Raw genomic sequence first — 24,789 nt, 5'->3', positions numbered from 1 at the left:
TTTTAGGTGTTTATGTTATTGATGTTAATTTGTCAACATCTACTTATTGGGTATTAGATACCAGATATGGTTCTCATATGTGTACTTTCGTACAAGGACTGGAAAAGAGAAGGAATCTAGCTAAAGGAGACGTAGACCTACGAGTAGGAAATTTAGCAAGAGTTGTTGCATTAGCTATAGGGACATATGTTTTATCTTTGCCTTGATTTAAATTTAGAGGATTGTTATTTTGTGCCTAGTTTGACTAAAAACATTATTTCTATTTCTTGTTTGGACAAGATTGGTTTTGAGATTATTATTAAGAATAATTGTTGTTCTTTTTATCTCGATGATTCTTTTATGGTTTGGCACAATTGGTTAATGGTCTCTATATTTTGGATCAAGAAAACACCATTTATAACATAAATACTAAGAGATCAAAAACAAATGACTCGAATCAAACTTATCTTTGGCATTGTCGTTCAGGCCATATAAGTGAGAAACACATATCAAAACTCCATAAAGATAGATTCTTAGATTCATTTGTTTTCGAACAATATGATATATGTGAATTTTGCTTGTTGGGAAAAATGACTAAAGCTCCTTTTAATAGTAAATGTGAGCGAGCAAGAGATTTAATGAGGTTAATACATAGTGATGTACATGGACCGATGAATACACAAGCCAGAGGTGGATTTCATTACTTTATTACTTTCACCGATGACTTCAGTCAGTATGGGTATATTTATCTTATGCGCCATAAATCTGAAGCCCTTGAAAAGTTTAAGGAATTTAAAAATGAAGTAAAAAATCAACTAGGCAATAGTATTAAGGCACTTTCATCAGATCGAGGTGGAGAATACTTAAGCATAGAGTTTGATGAACTCCTGAAAGAATGTGGGATTGTCTCACAGCTTACACCACCTAGTACGCTACAGTGGAATGGAGTTTATGAAAGAAGGAATTGAACATTGTTATACATGCTTTGATTGATGATGAGATATAGTGATCTTTTGACTTCTTTTTGGGGACATGCACTTTAGACAACCACTTTCACACTAAATCGTGTTCCATCTAAATCAGTTCAAAAGACACCGTAAGAGATATGGACTGGGAAATGTCCTAGTATGTTTTTTATGATGATTTAGGGTTGTGAACCTAATATAAAACCTTAAATGTCTTCAAAGCTTGAACCTAAATGTCATAAGTGTATATTTGTTGGATATCCTAAAAAAACTAAGGGATATAATTTCTTTAACCCTAACGCGAACAAAGTATTGATTGCTCGAACATGAGTTTTTCTCGAAAGAGAATTTATATCAAAGAAAGGGAAAAGTAGAAATAATGAACTTGGAGAAGTTCAAGAACAACAGATCAATGAACCTGAAGTTAAGCATGTTTCACAAGTTGTTGAGGAGTGATTGCTTGTAAATGTACATGCTAAGGTAAGCAATTATGTACAAGTATACACAATGGAATCAAGTAATATAGGGTAAGTGAGTGTCGTCTCCTCAGGGATTGGTCTAAAAATTTATCTCCACCACAACTAGAACTAGTTGTCACAAGCTAATTCCTACTATCTTTCCAACTAATATTAATAAAACAAGGAAATATTATAATGTATTAAGACAAGTGTGGATTAAATATGATTCAAACAACCTCACATATTCAGACTTATTACAAAGAACTTATGCTAATCTCTTGTATTGACAAAAATTACTCTAAGTCTCGAATGAATTATTACGACTTGCTTAAACTGCCCGACAGGATCACTAGGTATTCTAGACGATTTATATGTCAATACTACTCAGCGTTAACTACAACTCTTAGTTTGTCAGACTGTTTTTGTAATACCACTTAGCGTGAACTATAGGCGTTGTCTATCCTACTCTAGCATCTATCCCTTTTAGTCAATTGAAACCCGCTCCTTATCTCTAAGGTAGACAAGTTAGAACATTACAATCTTGGATCCATTCCATTATTCATCTAGATCTATCTTAATTCTCTCAAATCTAATAATCACTATCTAGACAGAAGTCGATCTTTCGATGCTCTTACAGTGTAAAGACATGTTTCACCAAAAACCCAGGCGATCTCTCGATGCTCTTACAGTGTCAAGGTAAAATTTTCAAACAATGAATAAAACATTCATGAGCAAATAACATAATTCATCATTCATAAAACATAAAATAATTGTTTAGGCAAAACAAATATTAACACCAAGTAAGACATCCATGGTGCTATGAAAAAGTCATCCAAGTTTCAACATTTAATACAACTCCATATATGTAAAGAGATTAAGAACAAAGGAAGAATGACTCACAAAATCGGGGCTCTGTCATGACAATTCTGATCAGCGTCGCGCCTGCCTTGGAGATCAGCCTCTCTCGAGACCTGATTATCGCTCTACTATAGTCTGGCTATGGAGGACACCAAGGAAGGTTGGTTGGTGAATGGTGAGAAAGCATTACAGTTGCTCGCTCATGCCTTAAGTAAAGCTCTTCTCTATTCTTCCTTGCCTTTTTCTTTTGGCGGCTACGACTGGTTATTTTATAGGGAAAAATATCCTATGGTTTCACATGATTGAAAATTCCTTAAATAACCATTGCTATCTTATCTAGACATAAAAAGGAAAGGCGGTTGATGGATGTTAGAATAATTAAGGCTTGCTTGCACATGAAGGAGGTCATCCAGCTGACGTGTGACCTAGCCGGTTTTATCATGCCCTCTTCAGACTTTTCAGATAAACCTTGCCTCGGTGAGATAAATCTGCTCCACACGTTTTTCTCTGTTCCATTGGCTCTTGTAAATTACGTTTTCACAACTGAAAAGTTCTTCCTCTGTAAGTTTCTTGCACATACACAACCCACACAAACCCTTTCCCCTCATCAACATCAGTTAAACCAAATAAATATTGTCGAAGCAAAACTTATCCACCACAAGCTAATATAACCTAAATGCAACTAAATACAACTAAAATGATATGCATACTTTGATTAAACGAGCAATAACTTAAGTGAAAAGACTAGAAATTGAGTCTTTTTACAGAGTTATCACACCCCTAAACTTAAGTTATTGATTGTCCTCAAGCAAAGTACAATATCTAGAAGAAAATTAAAATGGTCATGACAAAGTAGTGTTAAGAAAATCATATGGTTTGAGACTTCAGCCCTCAGCAAAATAGTTGGCCTTAACATGTTCGACAGTCATATCAGTCAAGTCCATTCCCTAGATAGGATTCCTTGCTATTATGTGTGCGTGATTGTATCCAGTCTATGCATAAATGTAAGTAGAAAACTTAAAGTAAGCATTTATGGTTTGTCAAGGCATCAAATTATTTGTCAGGCTTAGTTTATGCTCCTAGTTATTTATCAACTTTTCTATTTTTTATATATAGGGGGTCAGCTCATCACACATGTCGTCCCACACTCTAGGTGAAAGGGAGCAAACCTTCTACCCCCAAGCTAGTAGGGTAGATTCAACCTGTGACTACTTTCATTCACTTATATGCCTCGATGACTCTTAATTTCTTATGGAGTTTTACTATTTATACCTTTGCACAGAGGAGTGTCCCTTTTATTTTTCAAGTTTTAAATACTAGGGAGTTCCATCTTAACCTTAAAATATTTTTTTAAAGTCTTGGCCAGCATGAAGTTATTTCCTAAAATTTTTACAGATTATCTGAAGCATAGACAACCTACAATCGTGTTTGTAAATTTCAAAGAATCAGGCCTAGGGTTGGTTCTCTTCCTTAGACAATCTTAACAATAATTTTGGCCTAAGCAATAAAATTATGCATTCATCATCGGGCATGCTTAATTCATTCCAAACAATAATCTTAACATGCTTATGTCATGACAACTAAAATTTTCAACCAATTATCATCAATTGCTTTTTAAAAAAGTATGGATAAATATGGCACAATACCTCCCCCAAACTTGAGGGATGCATTGTCCTAAATGCATGAGAACTAAAACTACATGATGCTATATACAAATGTGAATAAAAAATCTAGAATGTAAACTTACTGTGGTGGGGTGGCTTCACTGGACGTCCTCGTTCGGTGTTGCTTGGGAGGAGAGGGAATCTCTGATCCTGAGTCTACTATTGCTATAATCGAGGGTGACAGCTGAAGGATACGACATGTCGTTCGCTTGATGCACTTGTTGCTGGTCGAGGCTCATACTGAAGTTGGTTGCTCGGTAGTAGGAGTCGGTTATGTAGGAACTAGTGCTAGACTTTGAGATGCTTCAGGGGCTTGCGTTTCTTGACGAACAAGGAAATATATGGGACCTTGCTCTGGTTGCTTCGGGGCAGGGTGAAATCTTCATCGGAGAAGAAGTTGGGAGGGGTCTCTTAACTGCTCTCGGAGGTTGACAAAGATGAAGAGCTGAGGAATTCTTCAGCGTCGCCATGGCCTTCCTGTGGTATATGAGAGACATGGGTGACCAATGGTGGCACGTCTTTGGGTACTTCTGGGGGGACCCTTAACGGGATATTTGATGTCAAGGCGTGGAATGTGCTGCTGCTAGCGTTGTATTTGAGGATGACGCTAGGGAAGGGTGGCAGATTGGCGGTTGTGATCGGGAGCAGCTCCTTGAAAAAGGCATTGAGTTACGCGTCCCTTGCCTTGACATACTCGAAAAAGATCTCTATGTGATCCTCTAGGTGCCTTATCTTCTCACGCGTTTCTCGCGTGTATGTAACCACTGCGTCTATTTTAGTCGTGGCAACAGATTTTTCTCCTGTCTTCAAACCTTCATGTGGTGTATTGTCATCAAAACTCATCAGGTTGGGTACTTTCTTCTTGGTGATACCCTCCTTGGATTTAATGAAATCCTCAAAGGGCTCATCAGGAACCTTCTTTTTTTTATGCATAGTGCGGTTATCAAGTTAGGAAACAATAAATTTCCCCGGTTTCTTTTGGCACAATCGTGGATTTGCTAGAATATGAGTTCTCCAACATCGATCTTCCTCCCGTATATTATCTAGTGCAAGAGAATCAATCTCTTCTTGAGCACAGTTGTGTTAGGAGATGTTGGCATAAGTTTACCTTTGAGAAAATGGTTCCACAATTTCACGATCAGTTTAAGGGCTCAACGATCGACTCTCTTCCTCGTTGGAGGGTTCCCTTCGAACTTGCCCCACTCGAAGCATAATTCTTCTAGAACTCCACTGTATCTTTCCTGGTCTGCCTCAGGCACAAATTTCTTGTACTACTCCTCCACTTTCCCCAACTAGAAGTATCTTTTGAGTGCTGAAGGGAAAATTCGAAGGAGCTTTCCTCGAACATAAACCGTGTAGTTGGACGGGCATTTGAGATGGGCGTAGAACTACAGCTTTGGGATGTCGAGTTAACTTCCCCCAGTTGTGCTTCTTTATCACATACATTACCTCTGGTCCAAATGGCTCCTCATCCTCTACTAGAAAGATGAACCCATCTTCCAAATATACTTTTCATTTTTAGAGGTTTTTAAATTTTGCTTCGGCTTCGGCTATTTGGAAATGCTCAAAGCTCGGTGTTAGGGTTGGGGTTATCCTCGATCTGGAAATAATACTTGGTTGGTGTGGTGAAGTTAGCGGCGGTGATGGGGAAGATTTTGTTGAAAGAAAGCAATATATCTTGCTTGGTGGAGAGAGAGTTAGGAATGATGATGAAGAAGAATAAGGAGTTTGGTGGTTTTTTCTGGAAAGTAATGAGTGGTTTCGGGGTAAATTGGTCCTTACACGAGGGGAAAATATTTTGCATTGAATGTGGGATATATGATTGGACGAAAAGTTTGGGAAAATATTGTTTTCCCACTTTAATACTGCTGCCTAAACCTTTTACCCTAGGGTTTCCTTTCTTTTCATGCATGCGCTATCTCCCCATGCAGCCACGTGTACTCTGTATGCCTACAATAAATAGATAAAATAAAATAAAATGGATGATTAGGCATCATGTAAATAAGGCAAACTCTTGGGCATCATATTCCATTGATGTCGATTTGTCGCGCATGATTGGGGCTCCTTTGTACTCCTTTAGCCTCTGCTCGTTCACCTTGAAGATGGAACCATCGTTTTGGTTATGGATTTCGATTGTTGCATTATTGTGGACTTGATGCACGATGAACGGTCCTGACCATCGTGATTTTAGCTTGCTTGTGAATAACTTAAGGCGCGAGTTATAGTGCAGAACTTGTTGTCTAGAATTAAATTGCCTGGGCAATATTTTTCTGTCATGCCATCGTTTTGTTTTCTCTTTGTATAGGCGGCCATTTTCGTATGCGTGTGCTCTAAATTCATCCATCTCATTGAGTTCTAGAGTCTTCTTTCTTCAGCAAGATGAACATCCATGTTTAACATTTTGATGGCCCAAAAGGTTTTACGTTCAAGTTCCACGGGTATATGGCATTCTTTTCCATATACCAGTTTGAATGGGGACATTCCTAGTGGTGTCTTGAATACTATGTGATAAGCCCATAGTGCTTCATCTAATTTCGGTGACCAGCCCTTTCGACTTGGGTTGACCACTTTCTCAAAGATCTATTTGATTTCCTTGTTAGACACTTAGGCTTGTCTATTAGTCTAAGGGTGATACGCCATAGCGATCATATGTCGCACTCTATATTGTTTTAGTGCCTTGGCAATAAATTTGTTGTCAAAATGTGTGCCCTCATCACTAATGATAGCTCTTGGTGTTCCACATCGTGTGAATATGTTTTTGGGCAAAACTTTAACACCATATTGGAATCAGTTTTAGGTGTTGCAATGCCTTCGACCCATTTGGATATATAATCCACTGTCAAGAGAATGTACGAATCTCCAAATGATATGGGAAAGGGTCCCATGAAGTCTATTCCCCATACGTCGAAGAGTTCAATCCCCAGAATATTTTTCCATGGCATCTCATTCCATTTTGATATGTTCCCTGTTCGTTGGTATCTATCACATGATTTATAGTATTCATGCACGTCTTTGAACAAGGTTGGCCAATAGAATCTGGACTGAAGCACTTTCGTCGCTGTTCTCAGTCCACCAAAGTGCCCTTCATACGGTGACTAGTGACATTGTTGTAGAATATCTTTCTACTCTTCTTCTGGAATGCATCTTCATATTAATTGGTCTCCACATTGCTTGAATAAAAATGGTTCATCCCACTAGTAATGTCGCACATCATGTAGAAACTTCTTTCGGCCCTGGCTATGGCTATTTCATTATATCCTGAGTATTCATCGAGGAAGCAATAAAATGCATTTCCCGCTAACCTATCAAGCATTTGGTCGATAAAAGGGAGGGGAAGATGGTCTTTCTTTGTGGCTTTATTAAGCTTCCTGTAATCCATACATATAAGCCAACCCGTGACTGTTCTAGTGGTGAGTATCTCATAATGTTCACTTTTAACCATGATCACACCACTCTTCTTTGGCACACATTGCACCGAGCTGACCACGAACTATCGGATATACGATAAATCACTCCCGCATCCAACCATTTTATAATTTCCTTCATGACTACCTTTTTCATGATTGGGTTGAGCTCTCTTTGGGGTTCCACCAAAGTGCTATAGTTATCTTCTATATTGATCTAGTGCATGCATATGGTAGGACTAATTCCCTTCAAGTCTGCCATTGTCCATCCTATATCCTTTTATGCTGTGACAAAATATTCAAAAAACTATTCTCCTGTTCGGAGGTTAGATTGGCAGAGATTATTACTGGTAAAGTTTCATCAATTCCTAGGTATGCATACTTCAAGTGTGATGGAAAAGTTTTAAGTTCCAATTTCGGTGCATGTTGCAAAGATGACTCTGGAGAATTAACTTATCATAATCTAAGGGTTCAAATTTTATACCTAATTTAATATGAAGAAGCCTCGATAGATCGTTTGTCTTTCCTTCGTATCCTACATTGGTGTCGTTTTCAGGGCACTCATTGTTCATATTTCTATTGTTAGGGCCATAATTCTCAGAATCATATTCTGAAAATAATTTGCCTGGGCCAAAGTTTTCTTGTTCGTGCATCTCAGTTGTAGGGTCATGGTACAAAGCGCTGTATTCATCGAGCCTTAGTGATTCATCGTGTCCAAGGATTGTCTTTTCCTCTACTTTTCTAATGCATTGGAATTCCTCTAAGTCTTCCACATATTTTATGGAGTTGAATATATTGATGGTGACACTTTTATCCTACTCGCATTGTGAACTCTCCCTTTTCACAATCTATTAGGATTCTTCCAGTGGCTAAAAAGGGTAATCCCATAATGATTGGTGTGTTTTCATCGGCTTTGCAATCCAAGATGATTAAATCAACTGGAAAAATGAATTTGTCCACCTTTACTATGACATCTTCTATTTTTCTCTCGGGCCGCACATTAGACCGATCGACCAGCTGTAGGATAACTGTAGTTGGACAAGCGTGATATCCTTCTAGTTTCATAAATATGGACTTTGGCATCAAGTTTACACTTGATCCCAAATCACAAGAGCTCATCCTACAAAATCATTACCAATTGAACATGGTATTATAAAACTGACAGGGTCTTTTTATTTTGGTGGGAGTTTGCTTTTTACAGAACAGATTTATGTTATTGTGGCAACACATTCTACCTTCCTTTTCTTTGTAACGATGTCCTTAAGAAACTTGGCATAGGAAGGCATTTTCTCGATGGCTTCAAGTAAGGGAATATTGATATACACCTGGTCCAGAACATCAACGAATTTCTTGAACTGGATGTCATCATTATACTTCTTCAATCGTTGAGGGAACGGTGGTGGAGGTCTCACATTATCTGTTGTTGGTGCTGAGAAATCTTTGGCCTTGGCCATGAATTTCTCATTATCTGGACGATGCTTTTCTGAACCTTCATTCCTTTCCTTCTATTCAGGCGACTCATCTTGTTCCTCATTTTCAGCTTGGTCCTCTGGTTGTGTTATGCCATGGCGAGGACTGTTTAGGTGTTCTCCCCCAAACATGTCATTTTGGTTGACCTGCTTTCTACTCCTTAATGTGAGTACACTGCATTTCTCCTCCCTATGATGTTTAGTGATCTTCGTATCACTAGGAAGATTTTCGTGTGGGCGAGAACGTAATGCCGTAGCAATTTGTCCCACTTGATTCTCCAATTCTCTTAGATATAAACTATGGCTTTGCAAAAGTGTTGCTTGGTTTTGTAACAAATATCCTTGATTTTTAATTTTTGTTGAATGGTCGTGCATCAAGGTCTTTGTTGAAGCCATGAAATCTTTTATCGAGGCCATAAATTCCTGCAATTATAACTCTAAGGAATTAGTATTGGAATTAGTATTAGAGGAAGAAGCTATACCTTTATTATTTTGTCAAGGCTGTTAATGATATTGATTCTGAAAATGTTGATGGTCATAATTATCCTGTTGTGGCCTGTAATTTGCAGCTTGATTGTTACTGTTCCCTTGATTACTCCATGAAAAATTTGGGTGTTGTCTCCAACCAGGATTATACATGTTTGAATAGGGGTTATTATTTCTCCAGTTGTAATTTCCCACAAAATTGGTTGTCTCATGGTTTTCCGCACATTCACTCTATGATTGTTACCGTGACAAAATATGTTGGTCACCTTGACTTCTCTTACCTCATTAGGATGTTGCAAATTTTTCAACATATTAGTTATGGCAGAAATTTGAGCATCTACCGAACCTTACCCTCTAATTCATATACTCTAGATGTTTTCTACCTATTCCAATCTTATATTTGGGAATTGATATTCATTATTTTCTATCCAGTCGAGGATGTCAAAGGCTTTCTCGGGTGATTTTCCCAGTAAGGTACCGTTTGCTGATGCATCTAACATCATTCAAGCTGGTGCATTAACTCCGTTGTAAAACATCACCACTTGTATCCAGTCATGAAATCCATGGTTGACACATTTGTGAAGTAGACTTTTGTACCTATCCCAACATTCGTACATTGATTCATCATCACCATGGTGAAAACTTGTGATGTTATTACGAAGTTGTGTATTCATATTGGGCAGATTATATCAAAGTATGAAACTTGCATAAATCTGCCCATTACTCCATTGAGCCAAAAGGAACTCCACTGAGCCAGGATCTTGCTCTATCTCATAGGGAATAAGGGAAAAGTTTTAGTTTAAGCACGTCTTCATGTACTCCTTATTGTTGAAACGAATCGCATACTTCAAGGAAAACACGAATATGTTTTCTAGTATCCTCATTGGGAGTACCACCAAATTGGCCAATAGAGTTTAGCATATTAAACATCACCGGTTTAAGTTTAAAATGAGTTGTTTTTATTTTAGGTGCCACTATGCCTTGATTGAGGTCATCGAGAATTGGGTTCAAATAATATTGTATCGCTCTCGGTCTTGCAACTTGAAGATTAATTGTTGCATTTGGGTCTCCTAGATCTCCCATGTTATATTGCATTTGAAGTTGGTTTAAATGATCTCTGGTTCTTTGGGCATGTAGCCTTTGTCTGAATGATTGTTTAATTTCAAGTTCAAATGGTTCCAAAGGTTTACCAATAGATCTCAGGGTCATGCAATATAAACCTACAAAATAAAATAGTAAACTATGTTAGACTAGATAAATAAAAAGTGACAAGAAAAACTTGTCATGGCGAAAAAAAAAATTTCAGTTGCCAAATGTATATACTAAGGCACGCAATTATGTGCAAGTATACACAATCGAATCAAGTAATATAGGGTAAGTGAGTATCGTCTCCTCAGGGATTGGTCAAGAAATTTATCTCCACCACAACTAGAACTAGTTGTCACGAGCTAATTCCTACTATCTTGCCAAACTAATATTAATAAAACAATGAAATATTATAATGTATGATTGCAGAAAAGTTTAGTCGAGGCAAAATAAATATGTAGACTACTGAAACAAAATGAAGACAAGTGTGGATTAAATATGATTCAAACAACCTCACATATTCATACTTATCACAGAGCACTTATGCTAATCTCTTGTATTGACAACAATTACACTAAGTCTCGAATGAATTTTTATGACTTGCTTAGGCTGCCTGACAAGATCACTAGGTATTCTAGACGGTTGTTATGGCAATACTACTTAGTGTTAACTACAACCCTAAGTTTGTCAGACTGTTGTTGTAGCAATACCTCTCAGAGTGAACTATAGGCGTTGTCTATCCTACTCTAGTATATATCCCTTTTGGTCGATTGAAACCCGCTCCTTATCTCTAAGGTAGACAAGTTAGAACATCCTCATCCTGGATCCATTCCATTGTTCATGTAGACATATCTTAATTCTCTCGAATCTAAGAATCATTATCTAGACAAAAGGCGATCTCTCGATGCTCTTAATTGTCAAGACATGTTTTACCAAAACCCCAGTCGATCTCTCGATGCTCTTATAGTGTCAAGGTAAAATTTTCTAACAATGAACAAAACAGTCATGAGAAAAAACAAAATTTATCATTCATAAAACATAAAATAATTGTTTAGGCAAAATAAAGATTAACACTAAGTAAGACAGTCATGGTGTTATCAAAAAGTCATCAAAGTTTCAATGTTTAATAAAAACCTAAATATGTAAAGAGATTAAGAACAAGTAAAGAATGACTTCCAAAATCGGGGGCTCTGTCGTGACAATTTTGATCAGCGCCGCACCTGCCTTGGTGATCAGCCTCTCTTAAGACCTGATCACCACTCTGCTACAGTCTGGCTATAGAGGAAATCAAGGAAGGTTGGTTAGTGAACGGTGATAAAGCACTGCAGTTGCTCGCTCATGCCTTAGGTAAAGCTCTTATCTCTTATTCCTTGTCTTTTTCTTTTGGCGGCAACGACTGATTATTTATAGGAAATAATCTCTTAGGGTTTCACATGATTGGAGATTCCTTAAATAACCATTGCTATATTGTCCAGACTTAAAAAGGAAAAATGGTTGAGGATGTTAGAATAATTAAGGCTTGCTTGCATGTAAATGAGGTCATCCAGTTGGCGTGTGACCTAGGCGGTTTCATCATACCCGCTTCAGACTCTTCAGATAAACCTTGCCTCAGCGAGATAAATATGCTCCTCACGTTCTTCTCTATTTCATTAGCCCTTGAAAATTACGATGTCACGATTGAAATGTTCTTCCTCTGTAAGTTTCCTACACATAAACAACCCACACAAACCCTTTCTCCTCAACAGCATCAGTTAAACCAAATAAATCTTACCGAAGCAAAACTTATCCACCACAAGCTAATATAACCTAAATGCAACTAAAATGTTGTGTATACTTTGTTTAGATGAGCAATAACTTAAGTGAAAAGACTATAAATTGAGTCTTTTTACGGAGTTAGCAAGGAGAATTTAACAGATTTAGAAACACAACCACTATGCAGATCCACAAGAGAACGTCGTGCACCTAAGAGATTTAGATTTCTCGTTACTGCACATGGAGATATTCTTCTTATGGGTCAAGATGAGCCCAGGACTTATCAAGAGGCAGTGTTTAGCCCAAACTCTAAAAAATGGCTTGAAGCCATGAGATCTGAGATGGATTCCATGTCAGTAAACCAAGTATGGACTTTGGTTGATCTACCTGAAGGGGTCAAAACTATAGGGTGTAAATGGGTTTTCAAGAAAAAAACTGACATGGATGGTAATGTACAAACATACAAGGGGTGATTAGTTGTTAAAGGTTTTCAATATGTTAATGGTGTAGACTATGATGAAATATTATCCTCTGTAGCTATGTTTAAGTCCATCCAGATCTTGCTCGCAATAGTTGCATTCCATGATTATGAAATCTGGCAAATAGACGTCAAAATCGCTTTCCTTAATGGAAAAGTTGAAGGGGAAGTGTATATGACACAACCAGAAGGTTTTATCATTCCAGGAAATGTTGGAAAGGTTAGCAAGATATAGAGGTTTATTTATGGACTAAAGCAAGCTTCTCGAAGATGGAATCTTCATTTCAATGATGCAATCAAAGAGTTTGGTTTTATAAAAAATGAAGATGAGGATGGTGTTTATAAGAAGGCTAGTGGGAGCATTGTTTCTTTCCTAATCTTGTATGTAGACAACATACTCATAATAAGAAATGATATACCTACTTTACAGTCTATTAAGACTTGGTTATGTAGTTGTTTTTCTATGAAAGATTTGGGTGAGGCAGCGTATATCTTAGGAGTTGAGATCTATAAAGATAGATCATGATGACTTCTAGGTCTGAGTCAAAGTACATATATAGACAAAGTACTGAAAAGATTCAATATGGAAGAATCAAAGAAAAGATATTTCTCTATGAGACATGGCATTTTTCTTTCGAAGGAAAGATGTCCTTCAACTCCAAAGGAAAGAGAAATGATGAATAAGATTCCATATGCTTCAGCTATTGGTTCTATCATGTATGCCATGATATGTACTCGACCAGATATATCGTATGCTTTAAGTATAAAGAGTCAGTATCAAGCAAACCCTGGTAAAAATCACTGGGTTGTGGTTAAAAATATTCTTAAGTAATTAAGAAGACCGTAGGATAAATTTATTGTCTATGGAGGGGAGGAAGAGCTTAGTGTAAAAGATTATACTGATGCCACATTCCAAACTAACAAGGGTGATTCATAATTGCAATCGGGTTTTGTGTTTTGTATTAATGGAGGTGTTGTGAGCTAGAAAAGTTCAAAGTAAGACACGGTTGTTGATTCCACAACAGAGGCTAAATACATTACATAAAGAGAAGAAGCAAAAGAGGATGTTTGGATCAAGAAGTTCATATTGGAATTAGGGGTTGTTCCCAACATATCATATGTTGTAGAACTCCGTTGTGACAATAATTGAGCCATTGCACAAGAAAAGGAACCCAAATCTCATCAACGATCCAAACATATTCTTAGGCGCTTTCATCTCATTCGAGAGATCATAGATCAAGGAGATGTGGAAATATGCAGAGTACACACGGATGACAACATTGTTGATCCCTTGACGAAGCCTCTTACACAGCAGAGGCATGATCATAACACTGAGTCACTCGGTATTAGATAGTGGGAGATTGTTAGAGTATGCCTAAAGAACAATCATATGATGATTGTAATAATACATTTATTTACCAATTTTATTAAATAAAGGAATTGTCAATATTATTTTCAGTTCATATAATAACATTATTAAAAGATCCATAGTCAAGTATTATTATGGGCATGGACAATAATAATACGCTTAAAACTAACATGTTATTGATTGATGAAAAGGAGTTGCCATTGACATAGAGATATCAAAATTCATACATGATTATATGGTTAGAGAACAATGTATTGGATTGACCCATCATGAGCATATGTCTTGGATTATTATGTAACGGTCATAACATTGCTCATTGTGATGACTATATGTATGATCCTCAGACTTGAGATCAATATAATCCAAACATATGGTGTTGTATGTTTTGATACAATTAAACATGCTCCGTAACTGGTTCCAATATAAAGATTGTTAATAAATAAATCTCCATATATGTAGTGGAATGTATATGGTTATGATAGGATTTGTCCTTCCTACATAATAGGAAATATATCACAGGCCACTTGATTGAGTGAGACTATAAATACATGGCCATGATCGAATAAGTTGATAAGTGATATCACAAATTATTCGTTAATTATAGTCTACTCTAGATATCAAGAAACAATAGATGGGCTATAAAAGTGTGACTATTATAAGACTTGTGCCTATTCTAGATATAAAGAACAAAAGGATGTAATACATAAAAGAGTTAATCACAAAGATGATATGTTGAATCATAATTTCTTGTAACTTAGGCGAAAATGATATATTGCTAGATGTCACTCATTGTATGTAATAATAGAATTGCTCTAATAATTACTACTAACGTTTCAAGAACCTACAGGGTCACACCCTATGATTGAAATGAGCAAAAATGTAAAATTTGTTGTATGTTACTAAAATATATCTAGAGTTAAGATATGTATATTTGATATACATATGATTTTAATTATCCCGAATATAGTAAGTAAGCATTAAAAGAATGTATTTTAGATTACAACTCTTTTAATTGATATATAATTTGGAATAATTAAATAAGTTTTTAAATAAACATTAAAGATTGTAATTCAGATTATAAGTCTTTAATGTATATTTAATTTGAATTAATTAAATAATATTTTATTTATTAATTCAAAATAACTTTAAAAACCCTAATATGTTAGGGTAATTGATATATTAAAATGAGGTAAGGTCTAGCAGTCGTTTTACTTCAGTAATTTTTCTCAAAACCGATTTTGGGAAAAGAAAATTTTGCTCTCAATCGGGTGAACTAGGTAGAGGCTGAGACGTGTTTTCGTGGAGGCTTACGATTCAAATCGTTCGTTATCACCACTTCTCGTTGTTGTCTTTGTTGTTTTTCAATGAACCCATTGTAAGCATCCACATCATTTCCTTCTGATTTCGGTTTTACGTACTTGGATTGCTAGTGAGACCGTCGAGTTTTGTTTCTGCTGTGCCGTGCGGTGCATCGACGGTCCCAACAGTAAGAGATACAATAATCCTAGAGTTTCGAGATCAAGTGTACAAGGCAACCCATCACTTGTACAAAGAATCTAGGGTAGTCAGACGAGACATCCAACTAGTAACTAGTGAAGCATGAAGACTTGTCGACTAACTAGAAGCTGTCTAGAGTTCAGAGGATATCATCTCAAGTGCACCTTAAAATGTTTTTTGGTCTCATTGTAATAACGCTTTTGTCTCAATGAATGCTATTATATTCTGAAAGGCATTTTTTTATCAATACCTCGACTTTTGCATACTCAATATTGGCATTTTAATTTATAAATCACATTATTTCACGTGCATTTATCATGGAAACATTGTGAATAATTCATGAAAATAAATTATTTCAGTAGAACCTCATCAAAGATGGATCCCATGAATAAGATTATATCGCACATTAATAAAATAGAGAGGCTTCAAGAATATTTGGGCAGGACTCAACGTGAAATGAGTGATCAATTGAAGAGGTTCCAAGATGAATCAATGGGGGTAAACTCCAAGTTACTGAGCATGATGGTTGCATAGGTCAAAGAAAGAATTTTATAAAAGAAGATAATGATTTGGGACTAAGTCAAAATCCCAACTTGGTAGTTGACGAGGCTTCATTTAATGCTCGAGAAATTGTTGAAGTGTAAAATATTTCGAGACAAAAATCAACATCAATCCTAGAGAATGTTCACTTGAAGAAAAGAAATGCCGAGGATGCCAAAATGATAGCTAAGATGGTTAAGAGAAAGAAGAATAATACACTAATTGTCCCAATCCTGGGGTCATACTCTAACTTGTTGTCCCATCTCTTCCAGAATCACCTTTTAGCGTCGGTCCCATCGAGACCTAAGAACTATATATGGCCAGATTGGCAAGGTATCAAAAATTCATGTGGATACCATTTTGGTGATTTCAATCATACTATTTTGGATCATTGGTAATAGTAACATCGATAAAACTGTTGCTTATACTTCCACCACCTATTTTTAGACAACTGAATCTAATACCTCCCCCATTATTTCCTCAAAGATTTAAGAAAACCAAAGAGGATCAACAATTTAAAGCATTTATTTATGTACTTCAAAAAATAACAATCAACATTTTGTTTATTGATACTCTAGAGCAAAATTGGAATTACATTAAATGCATGAAGGGAGTTCTCTCTAAGAAAATAAGACTTGGAGAATTTGAAATGGTTCCATATATTGAGGTATATAGTGTTATGTCTACAAGTCGATTACCACCAAAACTTAATGATCCATAGAATTTTACTATTCCTTACATTATTAGTGATTAATTCATAGGTAAAGCATTATGTGATTTAGGTCGTAGTATTAATCTTATAACCTTATCCATTTTTAGGAAATTTAGAAGTAGAGAAGCATAGACAACCACAATTACCTTACAACTTGATGACTACTCCATCGTACATCTAATGGAATTGTTGATAATATTCTAGTCCAAGTAGACAAATTCATTTTTCCCGTTGATTTTATCATTTTACAATGTGAATTTGAAAAATATGTTTCAATTATACTTGGTTGACCCTTCCTTGCCACCGATTGAGCCTTAATTTATGTCAAAAAGGAGAATTCAATATGCGCTTGAATGATGAGCATATTACATTCAATGTTTTAAACAATGTTTCATGCATAGATGATAATTTTAAATACTATTTAATTGATATTATTAATGTTTTTGTGCAAGAACAGTAAGATGAATGTTACAGCAATGATGTTGCCACAAGTCATGCTGTAACAATAGAGGAGCTAACCAATGAGGAGGAGGTTGAAGGAAATTACATGCAGCATTTTGAGTCATTTAAACTTTCCACCCAATCTAGTAAAGCTCCTAGAGCTTCAATTGAAGACCCACCCACACTTGATTTAAAATATTTTCCCTAGCATTTATAGTATGTATTTCTTAGGAAAACGAGACATTATTGGTTATTATTGTAGCAAAGCTTAACAAATCACAGGAATAAAAACTCCTTGATGTTATGAAGAAGCATAAGCGAGCAATTGCATAGAGCATTGTTGATATTAAAGGCATCATTCTGGCCTTCTATATACATAAAATTTTATTGGATGATCCCAATAGCACTTCTATTGAGCAACAAATGAGACTCAACTCAATTATGAAGGAAGTAGTTTAGAAAGAGATTATCAATTGGTTAGATGTTGGTATCAATTATCATATCTCTAACAAAAAATGGGTAAGTCATGTTTAATTTGTTTCTAAAAAGGGTGGCATCATTGTGGTGTCTAATGAAAAGAATGAATTGGTTTCAACATGCACTACTACAGGCTAACACATTCGTATATGGACTATAGGAAGTTAAACAAGGCTATAAGAAATAATCTATTCTCTTTGATGTTTATCGATCAAATGTTAGATAAGCTTACTAGTAAGGCTTTTTATTATTTTCTCGATGGGTATAGTGGTTATAATCAAATAGCCATTGTGCCTCATGATCAAGAAATGACTACCTTTTGTTGCCCTTATGAAATATTTGTCTTTCGATGAATACCTTTTTGTTTTTGCAATGCTCCAACAATATTCCAGTGTTGTATAATGGTTATTTTCTCCAACACAGTTGAAAACTTTCTTGAGGTATTTATGGATGACTTTTCAGTTTTTGGTTAGAGTTTTGATCAATGCCTTGTAAATTTAGCCATTGTGTTGAAATGATGTGAAGAGACCAATTTGGTGTTGAATTGGGGAAAAACCCATTTCATGGTGACCGAAGGCATAGTGCTAGGGCATCGTATTTCTCAACAACGTATGAGAGTGGAAAAAGCTAAAGTGAAAGTGATAGAGAAGTTGCCATCATCACTAACGAAAAAGAAATGAGAAGTTTTTTAGGACAAGCTAGATTTTACCAAAGATTTATCAAGGACTTTTCTAAGATTGATCGACCGTTGTGTTCATTGTAGAAGCAAAATAAAAAATTCATTATTGATGATGAAGTGCTAAAGTCTTTTCAATTAATCAAATCGAAGTTCATCAATCCTCATATTGTTGTAGAACCAGATTGGAAATTTTCAATTGAGTTAATGTGTGATGCAAGTGACCACGCTATTAGAGCAGTCTTGGGAAAAAGAAAGATAAAATCTTCCATGTTATACATTATGCTAGTAGAATATTGAATATCGATAAAGTCAATTACACAATAATCGAAAAATAATTGATTTGTGTTTTCATTTGACAAGTTTATATCATATTTGGTGGGAACTAAGATCATTGTCTATAAGGATCATTCAACATTAAAAAAATTGTTTGCCAATAAAGATACCAAGCTATGGCTTATACGATGGGTGTTGCTGTTTCAAGAATTTGGTATTGAAGTAAGAGATAAATGAGGCTCCGAGAATCAAGTAGCTGCTCATTTATCTCGATTGGAACCTGGTAGTAAAAGATGGTAAAATACTACTGATTTTTTATCATTTTCCCAATGAACAACTTCTTACTATTGAAACATTGTCTTGGCATGTGGACTTTGTCAACTATTTAGTAAGTGGTATACTGCAACCTGACTTAAATTACCAAGAAAAAAATTTCGTGATGTCTGACAATATCATTAGGAAAAACGACATCTCTTCAAGAAAAGTAATGACCAATTTTTTTGACGTTGTGTCCCCGAATGTAAGTAGCAAAGCATGCTACATCATTGCCATGATGCACCTTATGGTGAACATTTTGGAGGCATCCATACAGTAGAAAAAGTTCTTCAATATGGTTACTACTGGCCATTGTTGTTCAAAGATGCCATTGATTTTGTCAAGCGTTGCAACTACTGCCAAAGAACTGGCAGTATCTCTTGTCACAATGAAATGCCAATGCAAACAATATTGAAGATTAAGTTATTCGATGTATAGGGATTGGATTTTATGGGACCATATCCTTCACCTTTTGGAAACATGTTAATTCTAGTTGTTGTGGATTATGTGTCTAAGTCGGTTGAAGCTGCAACAATACCCTCTATTGATGTTAAAGTAGTCATATGATTTCTTCATAAAATATTTTCACTCGCTTTGGGATACCAAAGGCATTTATAAGTGATGAGGGTTCCCAATTTATAGGCAAACAAGTTGATAATGCTCTACAATTTTATGGTGTAAAACAGCGTATTTCAATAGTATATCACCCTCAATCAAATGGTCAAGCTGATGTTTCAACTCATAAAATAAAGCAAATATTGGAGAAGGTGGGTCAAATCTTCTAGAAAATATTGGTCCTTGTGCCTTGATGAAGCATTGTGGGCACATAGGAAAGCTTGTAAAACCCCGTTAGGTATGTCTCCATATCGCCTTGTGTATGGAAAAGCTTGGCATCTTCTTTAGAACTGGAGCATAAAGCAATGTGGGAATTCAAAAGGATAAATTGACTTAGATGCTACTAGAGAGAGAATAATGTTGGACGTGAATGAATTTGAAGAACTTTGCAATAATGCCTATGAGAGTGCTAGAATTTATAAAGAAAATAATAAGAAATTGCATGACAAACATATCTTGTCACGACAATTTTATGCTAGGTAGCATGTTTTGTTGTTTAACTCTCAGTAGAGCTCTTTCCTGGGAAACTTAAATCTCGTTGGTCTCTTCTATTCGAAGTTCTCGAAGTTGATCCTCGTAGAGAAGTGCTATTGAAGAATTTAGTGGATGGAAGTACATTTAAATTCAATGGGCAATGCTTAAAGCGTTATTACCATTAGCAAATTCCACATATTGCTCCTATCACACTAAGCGAATCTCCTACTTTTTAATTGCATTTTGTTTTCAAGAAGTCAAATTTGTCAATCGTATAATATACTTTTATTTAGTCTTTTAATTTCTTTTTTGTTTTTCTAAACAGGGGATGCCTCATCATTACTTGCTACAACAATGTTTCTCTTCACCTTTAGTTGCACAACAATTGCTACTATTTTATATGACTAATGTTGCATCTAGTTTTAGCAACAAGGACAAGTTGGGAAGAAAATTTAATGGTAAAAAGGTAATAGTAAGTTGTCACCCAAATCATCACACTCATTCATTTAGCCTTATATACACAGTATATTTCAAATTTTATCTTATCTCAACTACATTCTTATCTATCCGTCTATTCAAATAAAAGATAAATTTTCTACACTTTTACGCACCATTTAATAAACCTAATCGCCCTCTGTGAGTGCTATAAATTAAACACAAAATATTTACATCTATACACGGTCAAGCAAGTAATATAGTAGTGGGCGAGTATCATCTCCACATGTATTGGTGGGATTTAGAGCGAAGTTATTGCACAGGGTTTGATATGGAAATTAATATTCTATGTATAGACTCTATGTATTCTATGCGTACGTTACTCGATAGAGATTTCTATTAGTGCACCTAGTCTACCTCTAGTAAGCAACCTAATAGAAAAATGTTACGGCAACACCTCTTAAAGTGAACTGTAACACTATCCTATCAATTACGACCTACCCCTTTTTGTCGATTAAACCCTCTCCTTATCTCTAAGGTTGATTAGAACCTCCCTATCCCCTTTAGTTCCATTTATCACGTTGATCTAGCCTAACTCTCTCGATAGTAAGAATCCATGCTTATAAAACGACTAACTCTCTATAGCTCTTACAAGTCTAAGCAATTAAAATATAAACAATGAGCAAATCAACATTTAAAAAAATCCAACCATTTGATTAACAGAAAACAAAAATCATCCAAGTAAACCCACGCTAGATAAGGTTAGTTCATGGTGGAGAACAAATCAACCACAAGAATAATTCATTCCATTACAAACCCATAAAAGAAATAAAATAAAATCATAAAGGGAAAAGGAAAACTCACAAACTCTCGAGCAAACATGATCTTTCTCGAACCACCATGAACCATCTTAGCAAGCTATCTTATCTTAAAGGCCTACATTGTTATCCCATTGAAGCTTGGTTATGGAGGTTACCACGAAAGGAATAAGAAAATAAAGAAAATAAAATTGACAGAGACTATGTTTTCCTCTTGTTGCCCCATATCTTCTTCTTCTTTCTTATCTTATTTATTCTAAAATAAATAAAAAATTTATAACTACAAAAAAATAATGAGATACAATGGAGAATAAATTCTCGTTATCTCACTAACTCCCAGTAGCTCTCAAATTCTCATAAATTCTTTAACTCCTCCTTAATAATGGGATATCCTTATATTTATCTCATAAAAATGGATTATTCCCTTCACATGTGTGGGCTGGACAGGCTGACATGTGGGTTTTACGAGTGGGCCTCGAAAACTGGTAGCAAAATATCTTCAGATTTTGTAATTTTCTATGCCCAAAAATGTAATCCAGAATTTTTTAGCATTATTTTCTCTCAATCGTCTCGTCAATCTTCTTATCCATAATGCAACAGCAAATCACTACTTCTCCTTTAGCTTTCTTCACATTCACATTGTCTAACTAACTTTTGAATTTAATATAACATGAATATTTAAATGATTTATTTCACATCCCAATTTAGGGGTCAAATTATAAGTTTTCAAAACTTATAGTCAGTTTTAGAAGTGTAATAAAATTTAGGGACTTGAACCTAAATTTTACCTATTTTTTATTACACATGAAAAATAAACCCCTCGATCAGTTAACCCTGAATTATCAACCCAAAATAAAATCCCTAACCCCTAATTTTCTCCCGCTGACCCATCTTTACCGTCTTGATCCGTCACCGTTCGGCCACCCCCAGCTCAAGTCATCCCTACCATTAGACTCACCCTCGAACGGTGATCAAAACCTGACCTCTATTCTGTGGTGAATCAGAGTCGTTCGTCATAAATATCACCAAGAAGTGTCACCAAAACCACCCCCACGCACCTCAGTTATTTTATTCTAGCAACATCTCACCTCACCACCGATACCAACGAGTTCATCAGCCTGTTCCGCATAAAACCTGACCCGTGGGTCGCCGCACCGTTGTCGTTCTCACCAGGGACAGTGGGTAAGTTTTGGGTTTATAGTTTGGTTAATTTTATTTTGTTTTTGGTAAATTTTTTAATTGGTTTGGCTTGTTGATAGTGTGTAGATTCTCCTGGATGAAACGACCGACCATTTGACCTCCGTTGTCGTTGCCACGCGCCACCACGTGCCATCGTGTGCTTATGGGGCTCTTTCACGCCCTTCGGAGACTTATAGAATGGTCTGACCAGTTCGAACCTGCCCAACCTAGTTTTAACTAGGTTTGTTTGACCCAACAGAGTAAACTAGGTCCAAGTCAACCCGTCTGAGTCAACTCATTCGAGTCAACCAAATGACTTTCGCCATTGACCGTTGACTTTGACCAGAAAGTCAACTTTTTTGAAAATGTCCTATTTTATGTTTTTCGACATCTTAAGTCTGAATAAGAAGTTTGTTTTACCAAATTTGCACCCAGTAAGTCATTTTTCAGTGATTTACCATCGGATTCAATATGGTTTCTCAATTAACTTCAGTTTCTTATTTAAATTTGGTTGATATGTATCCGAGGAATTATTGGATGTAGAAATCAAGCTCAAGAATGATCGAATGGAGTTTAAATGTTCGATCGGTAGGGCACGAAAATTGAGGTAATACATTACTACTTTTTCATGCTTTATGGAACATGTTGGTATTGACTACTACATGGATGAATATAATTGGTCACATGTATGTAGTTTATCATTTTATAAACTTGATTTGAATGTGAAATAAAATAAAGTAAACTGAATATGTCTTGGACTACATGTATAGACATAAGAAGACTGATAAAAAATGATTTCAAGTTCGGTGATTATCTAAAAAAGAAAATAACCTCAGAATCTCTAAATTCTATTTGTTCTTGTTAAAACCTTTAATACCGAAATCACCTGATTAAGAAATTGTGAAATTACCCTATGAGGTAAAATGGTCTAGACTAAAAATCACAGTGAAAGTACCCTGAGAATTCATATTTAATCTGATAAAATGTTGATTCATCCGGTAGATTCCTGAGCTGTTTGGAAAGTCACTGATAATCATATTTTACATCTGAAAAGGTAAAATACCTAGAATTATCGATTTATTAGTAAATTCCTAAAGGCTAAAACATCGTAAGTATTATTTATGTTTACATTGTTCAAATAAATTTTATTAAATTGAAAGACCTGACTAACAAAAAGGACTGAAATACCCTTAAACTATAAAATAACCAAAATACCCCTGAAGAGTAAAATAATCCAAAATATCTCTAAGCCCTGGAATGACTAAATTATATGACCTACTAGAACTGAATAGAAGTACTATATGTATTCAAATTTCGAAAAGGACTAAACTACTCTAGAAACTCTGAAGTAACCATGATATGATTGACTATTAAATGACCTAAGTACCCTCAATAACCTTGAATTAAGCGAATAACTTGGAAAAGTCTGGAAACACTAATGGTTATATATATAAGGGTTTTGAACCACGAATCAAGCACGTCGACATTTCCTAGTAACGTTGCAATGCCGAATTGGAATAAAGACCATTGGAATATCGACTAGTCTCCCTAAGACCCATTCAAAAATGATTGTAAAGATGATCAATGGACAATAATTTTTTGTATTAAAAAGTGAATACTTTGTAAGTGCAACGATTTGACCGGTTGACAAGTTTCAATGTTGGGATTGTTAAGTTCGAGTTAACTCGATATTATGATATATCAACATAAATCTTAAATGCTCTGAATCTTTTTTTCTCCCTAATTAGATCAAATCACTAAGAATTCTTCAAGAACCTAATGCCCAAAATGTCTCTACTTTCCTGAATAATGGAATCATACTTGTCATATCTGAAAATACAAATAACTCAAATGCAAAGGATTTTGAATACCTTTCTGATTACATGGTGCCTTCAAGAAGTGTCTGAATACCATATGATCATGATAAATAATGTTTTGAATAACTGATGATCCTGTCAGCTAATGAACTCTTTCGATAGTGATTTTAACTTCCGGCATTCTATCGGTATATTGAAGATCGGTCTTTCCCTGCCCAATAAGGTTCATGTACCCCTGAATAATATCTGGAACCTCTAGTGTGTTCCCTGACCAAATGGATGTTTTCTCTTATTTCTACTATGATCTCTGATCTCTACTCTAATTTTTGATATATTTGTTTACTGACTGAAAATGTTTTTATTCGGGGTACTCTGGGATCTGGCATGAAGACTCTGGCAGGTTCAGTCACTGCTGGTAATTCCTTATATAGGTTCAACACCGACTGGTAATTCCTTATCTCTAGCATGTTTAGTTGTTGCTGGTAATTCCTTGTATAGGTTCAGCATCGACTGGTAATTCCTTATCTCTGGCAGGTTCAGTCACTGCTG

This window comes from Hibiscus syriacus, unplaced genomic scaffold, assembly GCF_006381635.1.
Source record: "Hibiscus syriacus cultivar Baekdansim isolate YM2019G1 unplaced genomic scaffold, ASM638163v2 tig00111837_pilon, whole genome shotgun sequence".
Lineage (NCBI taxonomy): Eukaryota > Viridiplantae > Streptophyta > Magnoliopsida > Malvales > Malvaceae > Hibiscus > Hibiscus syriacus.
Note: the sequence above shows the minus strand (reverse complement) of the source record.